This window comes from Dermacentor albipictus, chromosome 7 (assembly GCF_038994185.2).
Source record: "Dermacentor albipictus isolate Rhodes 1998 colony chromosome 7, USDA_Dalb.pri_finalv2, whole genome shotgun sequence".
Classification (NCBI taxonomy): domain Eukaryota; kingdom Metazoa; phylum Arthropoda; class Arachnida; order Ixodida; family Ixodidae; genus Dermacentor; species Dermacentor albipictus.
In genome coordinates this window covers 51,712,447-51,727,294 of record NC_091827.1, presented here as the reverse complement: position 1 = coordinate 51,727,294, position 14,848 = coordinate 51,712,447, and the positions used below count along the sequence as shown (strand labels likewise).

Genomic DNA, 14,848 nt, shown 5'->3' with positions numbered 1-14,848 from the left:
AAATATGTAGAACCAACTAATCTCAACCTTAGCTCTTCAATCACTAATCGCAATTTCAAAGTGGACTAGTACTAGAAGAAAAAAATGTTTCACAGAACCTCCGTAGCTTACACTAGTCTCATAAAATGTTTATTCAAAGTGTGCAGCCTAGAGAGTTCCTTTCAACTTCCTCCTCGCCCCCCTCTCCCATGAGCTGGACGAACCCGCTTCTAGTGAGGCAGCCTGTCAACAGAAGAGTTCTGGTGACCCATGCCCTAACTTTCAACTTCCTTTGTAACAACAAACCCTTTGTTTTCTATTGTTCTTGCAGTGTTCAGAAAAAGAGAATGGGAAAATGATGACTAGAAAGACGAAGTATCTCAAAGCAGAATTCATAGCATAGTTATTGTTTCTTGACACTTTCTAAGCACGGCGCTTCCAGACAACGTTGTTATGATGTGGCTGCTTCTAGGCTTTATACGGAAAAAAAATGTAATTTTGTTTCAAATGCGAGAGCTTTAACATTCACAAACACTCGGAGAAATGCATGCTCTACATGTAAGAAGCAAACACCCCACAGTGCTCATTCTGTCTTTTTGGCGGCTTCATCCTTACAGTACGAAACACAGGTGAAAGTTCTGCTAAATGTAAGTGCACATTATCTCTCAATAGAATGACAGTGTTACTATGTTTTTTTTTTACTTTTTAGTCGCATCATCACATACGTTAGAGTGTGTCTGTGCGTATACAATTGCAATATTTTAGAATACATTTAAGGTCATTTCCTGCGTCATTGTGGTGCAACAAGGAATTATTCGCCTTCTAATATCTCATGGCAGGTACTTAGTTACTGCGCTTCGATAGACCTGTATTAATTGCTAGAGAAGTGTACTGGAAGAACAATTAGGTAATAAAAATACTTAATGCATAGCGTTCTACCACAGTCTGGATTAAGTCATGTTTTAAAGCAAGTTTTGAGGGAAGTAGCTTGTTTTACTGCAGAATGTGTTTATTAGTGAGACTCACAGCATAACAGTATTCAGGTACCATTTTTCAAATACTTGTAAAGCGGGAAGGTCACAAAATGTGGCACTAAGCGCATTTCTTGCTGTGAGGTTTTTCTTTTTTTTACGTTAGCCATAGTGCAGGCCACAAGATCCGCCATTGTGCAAAACATTAGCAAGGAATTTCGCAACGGGTATGTTTCTGGGACAACTATATCAAGGTACTTAAAATATATGTTTCTAGAGGAACCGATTATACACCATATAAATAAATCATACTGACTTAAAAATGAACATTTACACAAATATTTTAATGAGCATGGTGTATTTGAAATACTGATGTCAGTTGGTAGTCTAAGCTAAACGTTTACTAAATACCAGTGCCTTGCACCTGTTTTCAGTATTAAGTACCTAAAGCTTGTAGAACAAGCTGTTGCTGTTTTGAATAACATGTTTCTGTTCTGTGAAAAGGAATTTCCACAAATATTAACCTGAAGAGCAATCCATCCGTCTGTTTGCTTTCAGCTCAGATTTTTCGAAATAAATGCTAGCAAGAAAGATTCTAGCCAATGGATGTGCCTTCCTCACTTGATGATATCAAACTCACAATTAAAACATGTCTCCCAAAGCCATAACTTGAAATACTAATTAACAAAATTTAGTAACTGCCTCGCCTGACTCGCCGCCCTGTGTGGCGAGGAATTCGTCAGAAGCAATTTTAAACAGCGCGGGCCCTCGCCCACAGATTTCAGCTATTTTTTTGCTCCTGCTCTCTATTCCGCTAAGGCAGAGCCTTTTATAGAACGTTCTTATAGCACCTCTAAGCCGATGGAGGCACTTGGTAGTCTCATCTGATGTAAACCCTTGCGGTACCAGCAACCTAAGCCTTTGCAAATCACCACACATGTTTAACGGGCCTAGCCTACATATTTGGCAATTGACAATATTGTATTTCGAACTACTGCATGAATTCTTTTATTAAGTGCTCCCTTACAATGCTCATAGTACGTATTAACATTTTTCCCGAACTACCTATGTTTAATACCTTAGATAACGGGGTATACGTACAGCAAGCTGTAAACAAGCCTCTACAATGCTCAGTCTTATTACTCATCTGTATCTTCTTCCCTTATGGTGCAACGAACAGCTCTTTGCGGGAACCTTACGTCGTGTAGCTTTGGAGAAAAACGAGCCTGCTTACTGACGGATGGCGTAAAATCCCCTCCGAAGTGCAGTGAGTGCTTTAAGTTTCTCTATATCATCGACAAAAACAAAACTTGACGTCTGCTAAGACTATGTATATCCTCATGACAAACGACATAGACTCCTGCAGGAAAGGCAGAGATAATTGAATGTTTTTATCGTACGATATTTAATAATAAAAACCCCCGGTAAAACAGCTTCATTCTAAGTTCATGACTAGCGCGCAATTCTTTCTTGAGTTAATTACCACGAACAAATGATGCATTCCCTCAGTTTAAAAAAATACGATGGGCACGTTACCCGCCTTCTTCCCAAATAAATCTATGGAATTAAGTATCATCAAAAAAATTAGGACAACAATGTCACCTCCTGAGGATTTAAAACAATGACCCAGAGCTCCTTAAAAAATGTTCGTGCTCTTTAGATACAATGAACTTATTTATAGGCGTGTGGCACTTACATCTGCAGAAAATAAATGTTCTCAGGTGCGGATCTTCGTCTAATATATTGACCATTAGTTTCTCACTGTATTCATTATGCCATAACCGAATAATCACAATGTAACAGCTTTCGTAGGTGGTACCATCTAGAACAAAATTTGTGATATCGAAAGCTAACTACTTCTAGCATGCAATGAATGCCGTGTCATCTACTTGCGCGTGCGCCTTTAGTTTATGGTGTGACTATTCGTGTAGTGGTTCTCGGAGAACACATTTCAGAGACAAAATATTAACAACTGCAGGTCTTGTGACCGATCATTTCTCCTCCGCATTCGATTACACATAGCAATGCAACACCCATTACATGAGCGTGAGGCAATGTTACCATGTACATATCTTAAGCCTGAGGTATATATTCGCATAATTTGAGGAGCGTTGAAACTTGTTGATATTCTATGCGGTAACACGAATTTATTCAGACATACTACAATCTTAAAATTAGCAGCAGTAGGTACATGTCGAATCATGGTTGTGTTTTCTTGGAATCATTTAATAATTGATAAATGCAAAGAAGCTGCTGTGCCTTCGGTGAACCAAGAAATTTGAGAAATCAGGTCCGAATAACTCGCAACAAAAATGGTGCGGGAAGTGATTTACGAGAACAGCAAGGAAACTACGCCATGCTGCACTCTTCGACGAGCCGGTAGTATGTACCGTATAAACACGTGTAACGGCCGCACTCTTGTAAGGGCTGCATCTCTGTAGGTGCAGCACCCGTGTAAGTGCTGCACCCCTAATTCGGCATCCCAAAATTTGGAAAAGTTTTCAACCGAGAAGCGATCGCATTTGGTGTCGCGATGCCTCGCATGTGCATCGTCTAATTCCTGCGCGCTGCGCTCTTCCGCGTTCTCTTACTAGATGGCGAGAGGTTTGCATTAACCTCTGATGCAATGGCACATGCGGGTCATTTTGACCAAAAGGTTCGGTCCCACGTAAAGGCCGCACATCGTGAAATGTTTGAAAGAAAAAAGTGTGACGCTTACACGAGTCTATACGGTATAACGTCAGAGTGGCGTGGGGTAGAAAAGGGCTCCTTTCATTCGAATAAAATATGCATTCAGTAAGTCTAATCCTCTCGGTTCGACTGCAGGAGGAAAAAAAACATTTGGATCAGTCTCAGGCCGAGAGCAACGGGCTAAGTTACGTGGAATTCGATCATATAAGTAGGCGTTTACAACAAATGTCGTAGCCCAGAGTGTGTCAGAACGATCAGTCCTCTCATGTATGTGCATGAATTCTGCACCATGCACTCAAGGGACAAACGGCAGGGGAAATAGAAAGAATTCTTGGAAGTCCTGTCCCACCTTCTGTGGTGCTTCAACACATTTCAACTTTACATTTTAGTACAAGCCCGAGCCAAATGTGAGGGTGCCTGGATAGGCTACTGCACGCCCCCTGATGTTCCCATCTGCAATGACGACCACACTGAGTGCTTATGCAGCTGTGGTAAGTGGGCGGTATACTACGTAGGCCCATACAAATTACGACGTAAACCTGTGTTCACGTTTGAATGGCGGCACCTATAGTTTGCCCAGTGGTTGTCGATGCTTCCTCATATTTGTTTATTCCTTATGAATATTTAGCCTAACCTGACCCGCGAATGCTAACCACACTCTGAACATAAATTTAAAAACATCGCTAAAGGGAGGGCGATAAGTGAATTCCTAGTGTGACTCACTGTTCAGTTGCGACAAAATATTTGCGAAATCGTTGTACGCGTCCTTTTTTTTCCGCGAAGCTTTCATTTTGGCTGCAGTTAGTGGGAACTGTCAGGAAATGCTAGCTTCACAACATTTGCAAAAGTATATTGACTCCTGAAAAACTGCTGTTGTTTTATCTCAGATATAAAGGTATACGTGGTGTACGAATAAGCGGAAGGAACCGTATAAGACGCATGCATTCATTCTTGACCCAAAGAATATCGTAAGGTTATTGACGCAGTCTTTATTTCAGGAAAGCTTAGCAAAACAGAAGAGTCCACCTACCCATAAGGCAGTTCAGTGCGCGTGCCAGAAGTACTGAATATAAACAAACACATTTCAAATGTCCAAGTTAATCGAAGCAATCTGTTAGTGCAGCGTGAGTACTTCCAAAAGTTTATCGTTGGGAGTCACTATACAAAGGAAAACATTGAAAGTGGCCGAGTTTACTGCGTCCTACAACGGCTAAAAAATTTGTGAGAGATCGTAGTCATCCTAGGCAGTGGGACGATCTCAAGTGTGTGACATGATCTTAGTGAAACTAAATACACAAGTCTAAACAATAGTGCGGAGTCACTGTCTAATTTCACTAGGACACCAGAGGAAAATGACTAAGTATGATTGTTCTCTCGACATTCTTTTTGGTGACGTTTGCCGTCTCTAAGCAAGGCAGTGGCTATGAGCAACGCCGGGTTGGAGACCTTGGCTTTAAACTTTCGTCCACCTATCAGTCAAAGCAGTTTTGTTCCCACGCGTAATAATGCGTGTTAGAAAAAAACATAGAAAAGCATGTTAAGCTGCAGTCAGGCAATACTACAGGTGCAAGAAACAACAGCAACATAGCGCAATTCTCTGTTCGACTACCTGAGGTATTTTAGGCTGCAAAAAAAGCAAATAAAATGCAGCAATTATTTTTCCCCGATCAACATATGGTAGCGTATCAACCATCAGCTACGTGATTCGGTTATCTCGCTTCCTTCCGCTGCAAAAGTTGCAAATGAAAAAAAAGCTTCCTACATGTGTTCCCTTTTGTTGTCAATGTAATGCTCCCCTATGAACCAGAATTGGTTGAGATGCTTTCAACCTCTACACACGTCGTCACCACTCAATTCAATTCGGCCTCAGAAATGACTTTTCTTAGCTGTTTACCGAACTCTGCATATAATGCAACGACAGATATATGAGTTGTGTGAGCTTCATGTTTCCTTCTTTTTTTCTTCTCAAGGACAACAGCCAGGACATTTTCATGCACTATTCAGACAGTCTCGCTCGGTACCACTTGTCAACAATCCCCAGCATCTCTTGTCGTTTGACGATTAATAAGCGACAGAACCTCAGATATTTCAAAGGGCTTCAGGATGCAGGTAAGTGAAATGTGTAACAATACTGTTTTTTTTCCTCTATAACATCAGAATTACTCTGTTTGTGTGCCTTCCCTGGTATTTTTTGTTTTCTTATGGTGGATCCCTTTCGTTCAATATTACAGAGGCATATCCTGATATTCTGATGTATTTTCTGACATCATCGACACAAACAATGCCGACTTGATACCACGTGTGTATGTTTTACTAACATGTTGCTAACCACTTTCGACAAGCTGTGGCGTGGCATGAACTAAGTTTAACCTGGAAGCCACGTCACTGCTCTGTGTTGTCGGGTTTTCGGGTGTAGTATTTGCTTACAGTTGAAAGATAGTGCGAAAAAACGGCTAGTAGAGCAATTGCGTTATGAATGTCATTAGTGTAAACGCATAGAATACCACAGGACATGCTATATGGGTCTACTATATTATTCAGAATAAATTTTTCCATATAATCGCAATAAACACTTCTTTGACTACACACATGTTCCTTACTGAAAGCGTTGAAGGAAAGAAGCATCCTTGCAAAATACGTATATGCAATACATGTATGCAACACGTATGTGCAACATGCACCCGCCCTTTATTCTCCCCAGAATCAACTGGAATAGTACGACAGTTCTCAGGGCTACTTATTGTTGCGCATCAGAGGATACATCAGAGGATACATACGGCTCGTCTACACCCTGATTCCGTAATGCCTCCATGACTGCTGACATTTCAACTGAATCAAACGCTTTCGAGTAATCAATGAAAGCTATACATAAGGGTTGGTTATATTCCGCACATTTCTCTATAACCTGATTGATAGTGTGAATATGGTCTATTGTTGAGTAGCCTTTACGGAATCCTGCCTGGTCCTTTGGCTGACAGAAGTCTAAGGTGTTCCTGATTCTATTTGCAATTACCTTAGTAAATGCTTTGTAGGCAACGGACAGTAAGCTGATCGGTCTTTAATTTTTCAAGTTTTTGGCGTCCCCTTTCTCATGGATTAGGATTATGTATCGTTCTTCCAAGATTCCGTTACGCTCGAGGTCATGGGGCATTGCGTATACAGGGTGACCAGTTTTTCTAGAACAATCTGCCCACCATGCTTCAACAAATCTGCTGTTACCTGATCCTCCCCAGCTACCTTTCCCTTTGCATAGCTCCCAAGGCTTTTCTTTACTTCTTTCGGCGTTACTTGTGAGATTTCAAATTCTTGTAGGCTATTTTCTTTTCCATTATCGTCGTGAGTGCCACAACTGCTGTATAAATCTGTGTAGAACTACTCAGCCACTTGAACTATCTCATCTATATTAGTAATGATATTGCCGGCTTTGTGTCTTAACGCATACATATGATTCTTGCCTATTCCTAGTTTCTTATTCACTGCTTTTAGGCTTCCTCCGTTCCTGAGAGCATGTTCAATTCTATCCATATTATACTTCCTTATGTCAGCTGTCTTGCGCTTGTTGATTAACTTCGAAAGTTCTGCCAGTTCTATTCTAGCTGTAGGGTTAGAGGCTTTCATACATTGGCGTTTCTCGATCAGATCTTTCGTCTCCTGCGATAGTTTGCTGGTATCCTGCCTAATGGAGTTACCACCGACTTCTATTGCACACTCCTTAATGATGCCTACAAAATTGTCTTTCATTGCTTCAACACTAAGGTCCTCTTCCCGAGTTAAAGCCGAATACCTATTCTGTAGCTTGATCTGGAATTCGTCTATTTTCCCTCTTACCGCTAACTCATTGACCGGCTTCTTATGTGCCAGTTTCTTCCATTCCCTCCTGATGTCTAGGCTAATGCGTGTTCTTACCATCCTATTGTCACTGCAGCGCACCTTGCCGAGCACGTGCACATCTTGTATGATGTCAGGGTTAGCACAGAGTATAAAGTCTACGTCATTTCTGGTCTGGCCATTCGGGCTCCTCCATGTCCACTTTAAGCTATACCGCTTGTGCAAGAAGGTATTCATTATCCGCATATTATTCTGTTCTGCAAACTCCACTAATAACTCTTCCCTGCTATTCCTAGAGCCTATACCATATTCCCATACTGACTTGTCTCCATTTTATTGAACCCATTTTTATTGTTCTGTAAATTTTCTTCTCGTGGTCAGGATCGCTTGTAAGTATTTGACCAACATAGTTATCATGTACAGACTGTAGAGGCTGACTGGCGATTATGAATTCTTGTTTCCTTGCCAGACTGTTAAACAAAGTTTTTGTAATCTGCGTATTAATATTCGACCTTATTTTTGCACTTTCTTGGTTAATGTCTGCAGTCATTTGTTGCAATTCATCTCCAGTGTTGCTGAATGGGGCAATGTCATCTGCAAACAGAAGGTTTCCTTGATATACGCCGTTGATCCTCACTCCTAAGCCTTCCATGTCTAATAGCTTGAATACTTCTAAGCATGCAGTGAACAACATCGTAGAGATTGTGTCCCCTTGCCGGCCCCCTTTGTTATTAGTAACGTTCCGCTTTTCTTCTAGAAAACCAAGTTGAAAAATATCCTTGTAGATATTTTTCAAGATGTCCACGTATGCCTCCTGTATACTCCTTGATTAGGCAATGCATCCATGACTGCTAATGGACATAACTACTGCCATAATCACTGACAAACTTACGGAAATACTGACATAATTACTGTCATTGCTATCTATAGTTTTTCGGCCCATATGCTGTGACTATTTCACTCCCGTAATAGCAGTTCCATGTTTATGTTTGTCATACACATAGAAATTGCATGACACAGGTTCTAAAATATTGGTTTCAGTAACCAATCTATTTTCTTGCTTCTTGGTTGCAGTTTTCCCGGACGAGAAATCATGATGGAGAGGTGATGGTAGGGAGTGATGCCATAGCATAAATAAGCACGCAATAAAGAATTGGCGACAATCACACCTATTGTCTCCAAGCAGATGCCAAACGTCTTTTGTGCCTTACTCGCCAAGATGTCTATATCTTAATCTGTTTCAAGACGGCTCTTAAAAATTGTTAGCTATACCTAAGCACCGTGGTCGTAGACACAGCCACTTGTCAAAGAGACAAATTTTCCCTACACTTTCCAACGTATCCTTGTGGGGTTGAAAGTGGCGACGTTGTGCAAATATAACAGATGGCAGGGGCACTACTGCCGCACTATTGACGCTTCGCTGGTGATTGCATGAGAATCAAGGGACGCTATAACGTCAAACTATTCCAATATGTTTGTATTTCACTTCTTGGAGCCACGCTCCATTCCGAAATTATTAGAAAATTGCTGCATGCCGTTTGCTCTCGCATGGTCTACTCGGAGCTGCCCGGGATAATGGATTTATTTACCTGTAATAAGGAAGACGACGAAGTGTCTTTCGATACAGCGCTGTTCTTTCTAGCTCCGGTTTATTTCTGTGAAAACCTAAGTTTATCCGCTGGTCCTCGCTCCCTGCTCGGTCGTAATGGAAGTGGACGACCCCGTACGTCTGCCGGCGACGGCGGCGTCAGCGGCGGCCGCCTCCAGGAAGCGGATCGGTCAGCAGAGCGACACCGACAGCGAGGACACCCATGTCTACTCTCTCAGTAGTGAGGACACTTCCGATGACGACTTCCAGCTTGTGCAGAGCCGCAGAGCGAAGAGAAGGAACACCAGGACGTCCTCATCGTCAAGCACGCAAACAGTGAGACAGACGCAGAGGCCGGACGCCAATACCATCATATTCGTGCCCCTGCTTCCCAACGTCAACATGAAGCTACTTAACAGGCAATCTGTGTCGATGTCACTGGAAGCCCTGGTGCCAAATGAAATATCGGACATTCGAGTGAACACCCGGAAAAATCTTCTGGCGGTTGATGTCCAGCATGCGGCTGCTTTGACCACTCTACGCAGCGTAACGGACATCGATGGCATTCAGGTGCGCTCTTACATCCCTCTGGGATCTGATGTAGTCACCGGCGTTATCTACGACGTAGACGTCGCCATCCTTAATAACGACTTGCCGATTCTTATCAAGCCAGCCAATGATGAGGTCATCGTTGATGTTAAGCGGCTAGGGAGTTCACGCTGCGTGAAAATAGCATTCAAGAGTAAATATATACCCTCGCATGTTAAGGTGGGACACTTCAGACATGCAGTGCGGCCTTTCATTGCGAAACCTCTTCAGTGCCGCAAATGCATGAAACTGGGACACGTGAGCAGCGTCTGCGAAAATCAGGCAGCATGCCCCCGCTGCGGAGAGCCCCACGCTGCAGATAGATGTGGCGCGACTGTAGTGAAGTGTGCAAACTGCGGAGGATCACATGAAGCTTCATCGAAGACATGCCCACATATTAAGAAGGAAATGGCGATCTTGAAAGAGATGGCGAGAGATCATTCATCTCATTGCGAAGCCGCCGATAAAATCAGGAAGCGACGTTCACGTCGCCGGCGCTCCTCAAGGAAGGCTCCTCAAGGAAGGCACATGCCACTTCCTACAACGCCACCTCCTCTTCCACCACCTAGGCCAGACAATGTGGAAAGGACCGCGAAGAGCCAGTCCACTGAGAAGACCACATCTGCCGTATCTTGGCCGGCTCTACCAAAACGACAACATTCACCAACAGAATCACAGCAAACTTTCGCTGGACAACTCCCGACGTCTACTGCCGGCGATTTGTGCGACCAAGACAGGCAAGTGGCTGATATGCTGCAATCGCTAATTAATACAATGCGCATTATACTGAACAAGCTGCAAACACCAGCAGCTCGAAGCGCTCTGCAAATACTGGATGCACTAAATCCAGTGCCTGCTAGCATCGTTTAAGCATCATGGCTCGACCAACAGTCCCCTTCCGCACTGAACTCAAAAGTGCGTCGATCTTTCAATGGAATGCCAGGGGTCTAAGGACCCGTATATCAGACTTTCGCCAATTCATTTTTACACATCGCTTCCCCATACTGGTTATTTGCGAACCAAATACATCAACTCCACTCAGACTGTCCGGTTATGAATCTTTCGTCTCGTCCACATGCGGTGCGAGCACGAAGGTGATCATCTACATCCGCACGGACTTAACATATGTCGCTAACGCGATAGAGCCTCATGACGACAACCAATATGTCTGCCTAAATGTCCAAAAGAAGAATGTGTCATTTACACTAATTGGAGCCTACATATCCCCAGCGGGTCACTTTGACGGCGAACGACTAAAGAAAATATTACTAATGAACAATGGCCCCTGGATTATCACAGGTGACTTCAACGCGCATCACCAGCTATGGCGAAGCACTGAAATTGACTCCAAAGGCAGGCGCCTTGCCTCCTTTGCTGCTGACCATGATTTGTACTGTGTGAATGACGGCAGCCCTACATTTCTGCGAGGCACGACCTACAGTAGCTGCCTGGACTTAACTTTGGTGTCACGGCGCTTTGCCTCAAGCGTCCAATGGTTTACGGACATAGAAACACATGGAAGCGACCATATTCCAACATACATAAAGATTAGAGGAGTTGAGCAACGCTCCTCTACCGTCTTGCGTACAGTTGATTGGTCAAAATTTAAGAGGGATATGGATGACACATGTCGGGAAGGCCTCTCGCACACCATCGAAGAAGCAATCGCAGAGGCATTGAAAACATCCATCTGCTCGCTTACAAGGTCAACAAGGTGAACAGACTTGGACATGGAACTTGAGAGGCTGCGTGCGGCACGCCGACAGGCGGAGAGGAGGTATCGGCGCACGAAGTCCGTCTTGGATCTGAGGGCTTCACGACGCATACAAAAGAAAGTCCAGCGTCGCATGGATAAATTGGAAGATAAGCGATGGAAAACATTCTGTCAGTCACTTGATCCCCGAAAATCGCTCTCGCACATATGGAGAACGGTTAGGGGTCTTCGCTCATCTCCGCATCAAAGGAAGCCCTTCGCTGCTCTGGCCCTCTACCAACTCCGCTCGGAACTTCAAGTGGCTGAAGAGTTCTGTGCACGGATTGCTGGGTCCGTGGCCATCATTACTGACGCAGTATTGAAAGACATCCCTGAGGCACGTGTACCAGAAATAAACATGCTATTTTCACTCGAAGAGCTCGATGCGGCGTTGGCGACCTGCAGGCGTTCTTCGTCACCAGGACCTGATGGCATCACGTATGCTGCCCTATGCCACCTTGGACATGACGCACGTGATGAGCTGCTCAACTACTACAATGAGTCTTGGCAGAATGGCGCCGTTCCTAAAGAATGGAAATCGAGCCGCTTGATCCCCATTCTGAAACCTGGAAAGTCTCCGCTTGAGATCTCATCATATCGTCCGATTGCGCTTTCGAGCTGCGTCGGCAAAGTAATGGAAAGAATGATTCTTGCTCGATTGGAATGGTACCTAGAACGATTCAACATCTATCCGGACGCCATGACAGGCTTTCGTCGAGGTCGCATGTCCATCGACAACGTCATTGACATCATAACATGGGTCCAAAATCAAAAAAGCCTCAAGCGCCTATCTGCGGCACTTTTTCTGGATATAAAAGGAGCATACGACAACGTCGCCCATGAGGCCATACTAAACTCACTAGAGTCTGTTGGAGTTGGTGGCCGAATGTATCAATGGATTCGGGACTATTTGACTAAGAGGCGTTTTTTCTTACAGACCGAAGACGGCCCAACTTCAGACCATTACATCTGCCGTGGTGTGCCGCAGGGTGGAGTGTTGAGCCCTATTTTGTTCAACCTCGTCCTGGTAGGACTAGCGGATTACCTACCGCAGACAGTACACGTCTCAATATACGCCGACGACATTTGCATCTGGGCCTCTGCGGTGACTCGCCCTCAGCTAAGAGCCAGGCTTCAGCGGGCGGCAACCATGACGGCTTCTTACCTCCGAGAACAAGGCCTCAGTGTGTGTACTGAAAAGTGCGCATTACTTGGTTTCACGCGGAAACAAATGTCATAGTATCCTGTTACCATCGATGGTCAAGCTGTATCCTATGTTAAGACGCATCGCTTTCTGGGCGTCATCATTGACCGCAACCTCTCGTGGAGCCCTCACTGCGTCTATCTGAAGAAGAAGCTAGCCGCCATTGCTCAGGTCTTCAAATTTCTATGCGGGAAAAACTGGGGTACACCAGTCCACTCTATGTTGCAACTGTACAGGGTTTTGTTTCTCGGACTCCTACGTTACAGCCTACCAGTATTGTCAAGTGCATGCAAGACGAACTTTCGCGCCTTGGAGAGCATACAAGGTCAAGCCCTACGCACGTGTTTAGGGCTGCCTCGGTTCACTTCAACCGCAGCAACAATCGCCATCGCAGGAGACCATACAATCCAGACTCATGTAGCTGTCGACTCTCTCAGAGCGCACATTCGCCATCTGTCAAGGATCCCCGACCATCATTTGGCCTCGCTACCAGCAGATAGACCTCAAGCGACCCTTTCAAGAGTGATTAGCGCACATCAAGAGTACATACCGGTATCTTTTACACCGGCGGCGAAGCCTTCCTCTCCCCTGTGGTGCCTGCAACCACCTCAAGTGAATTTTGCTATTCCTGGAATTACAAAAAAGTCCAATCATCCATCGCCGGCTCTGAAGCAACTTACGCTCCTATTAATGCACCAGACGTATGATGACCGCATACATATATATACTGATGGTTCGACCTCACCTACCAGCTCAACTGCCGCGTTCGTCGTTCCAGCCAAGAACGTTACAGCTAAATTCAAGTTGTCGCACACGACTACATCTACATCGGCAGAACTTGCAGCTCTCCATGCCGCTATGATGTACATCACCGAAGAGCCAACAGAGAAATGGGTCGTATTTTGTGACTCTAAGGCAGCCCTTCACAGCATCAAGTCCGCATTACGTCCCAGAACTTACGAGCAAATGACATCTGAAATCAGGGAACTGCACCATCATGCTCTGGAAAGAGGACACCACATTATATTTCAGTGGATCCCTGCTCACTGTGGCATCGTCGGCAACAACCTAGCTGACAAGGCTGCCCGGTGTGCCCACGAGGATACCAAGACGCGTCCAACACCTTTGGCGAGGTCGGACGCTGCCAGAGAACTTCGCCGACTTGCGCGCAAGAAGTCCCAAGATCTCTGGATTTCAAGTGGCTACAATTGCAGATTACGTAAACTGGACCCCACGCTACGGCTACAACTGCCATCTAGCCTCTCCCGCGGCGAAGCAACCTTGTTGTGTCGCTTGTGGCTGGGAGTGGCGTTTACGAACGCATTTTCCTACCGTATGGGAATGGCCGAGAGCCCGCTGTGCGACTCCTGTGGGTGCGAGGAGACCATCGAGCACCTATTGTGTACCTGCCCTCGCTACGATGTCCAACGCCTCTCTCTGCGGGCAACTTTACGCAGACTGGACTCGAGACCTTTCACCGAGTCAAAGATACTCGGACCGTGGGCACACCCGTCACTGGCTCGAAAAGCGATTCGTGCACTAGTGCAGTACTTGAAGTGCACGGGCTTAACAGACCGTTTATAGTGTCCTTGTGTTTGGTGTCCCTCCCACACGTACTCAGTGTTTACTCTCTTCCTTTCTTCCGCTTTCTATTCCCCCTTTCCCCCACCCCCAGTGTAGGGTAGCAAACCGGATGCTGTTCTGGTTGACCTCCCTGCCTTTCCTACCCTTGTTTTCTCTCTCTCTCTTTACCTGTGATAAAGAATTTCCCGTGGCAGTATAACGTTGCTGAACCCTTTCGGCAGGTAGACGACATCGCTCTGCCATTCTCGCTGAGGATCCGTTTTAGCAGAACTTTTACCCTCCAATTGCGCACCGCCACGATTCCCTGCCAGCTGTCGAAAGCTAAACACGAAGAAATGGGCTAATTGCAGGTGCCGTTTCCGCTCTTCTTAACCGGTTATCTGCTTTCACTGCGCTATTTCGGCTCCGCCAAAACCTTCTCATTTTCTGCGAGCATCTCGCCTCTTTTAAGCTAATTATATAAGGACAACATGTCGCAGTAGGCATTCTTCTTCCCTTCGAAACTAAACAAACTGACCTCGGATAATTGAGAGAGCGTTATAATTGGCTACTGAAACAACGCAGTATGTCACCAAACGCGCATGCGTCGATGGTTACGTAAATTTGACGTAAGTAGATTGGAACGAAGCATAAAATAAATAACTTCACGTTGTAACGCCCAA

At 44.8% G+C, this 14,848-nt stretch overlaps 1 long non-coding RNA gene across 1 annotated transcript; it reads left to right on the top strand.

The window, feature by feature from the left end:
• Window positions 1-552: 552 nt before the first annotated feature.
• Window positions 553-4,133, top strand: LOC135910130 (uncharacterized). The gene is made up of 3 exons (XR_010566910.1): window positions 553-626; window positions 2,131-2,217; window positions 4,031-4,133. It is a non-coding gene; the product is annotated as an uncharacterized lncRNA (long non-coding RNA).
• The last annotated feature ends 10,715 nt before the right edge of the window (window positions 4,134-14,848 follow it).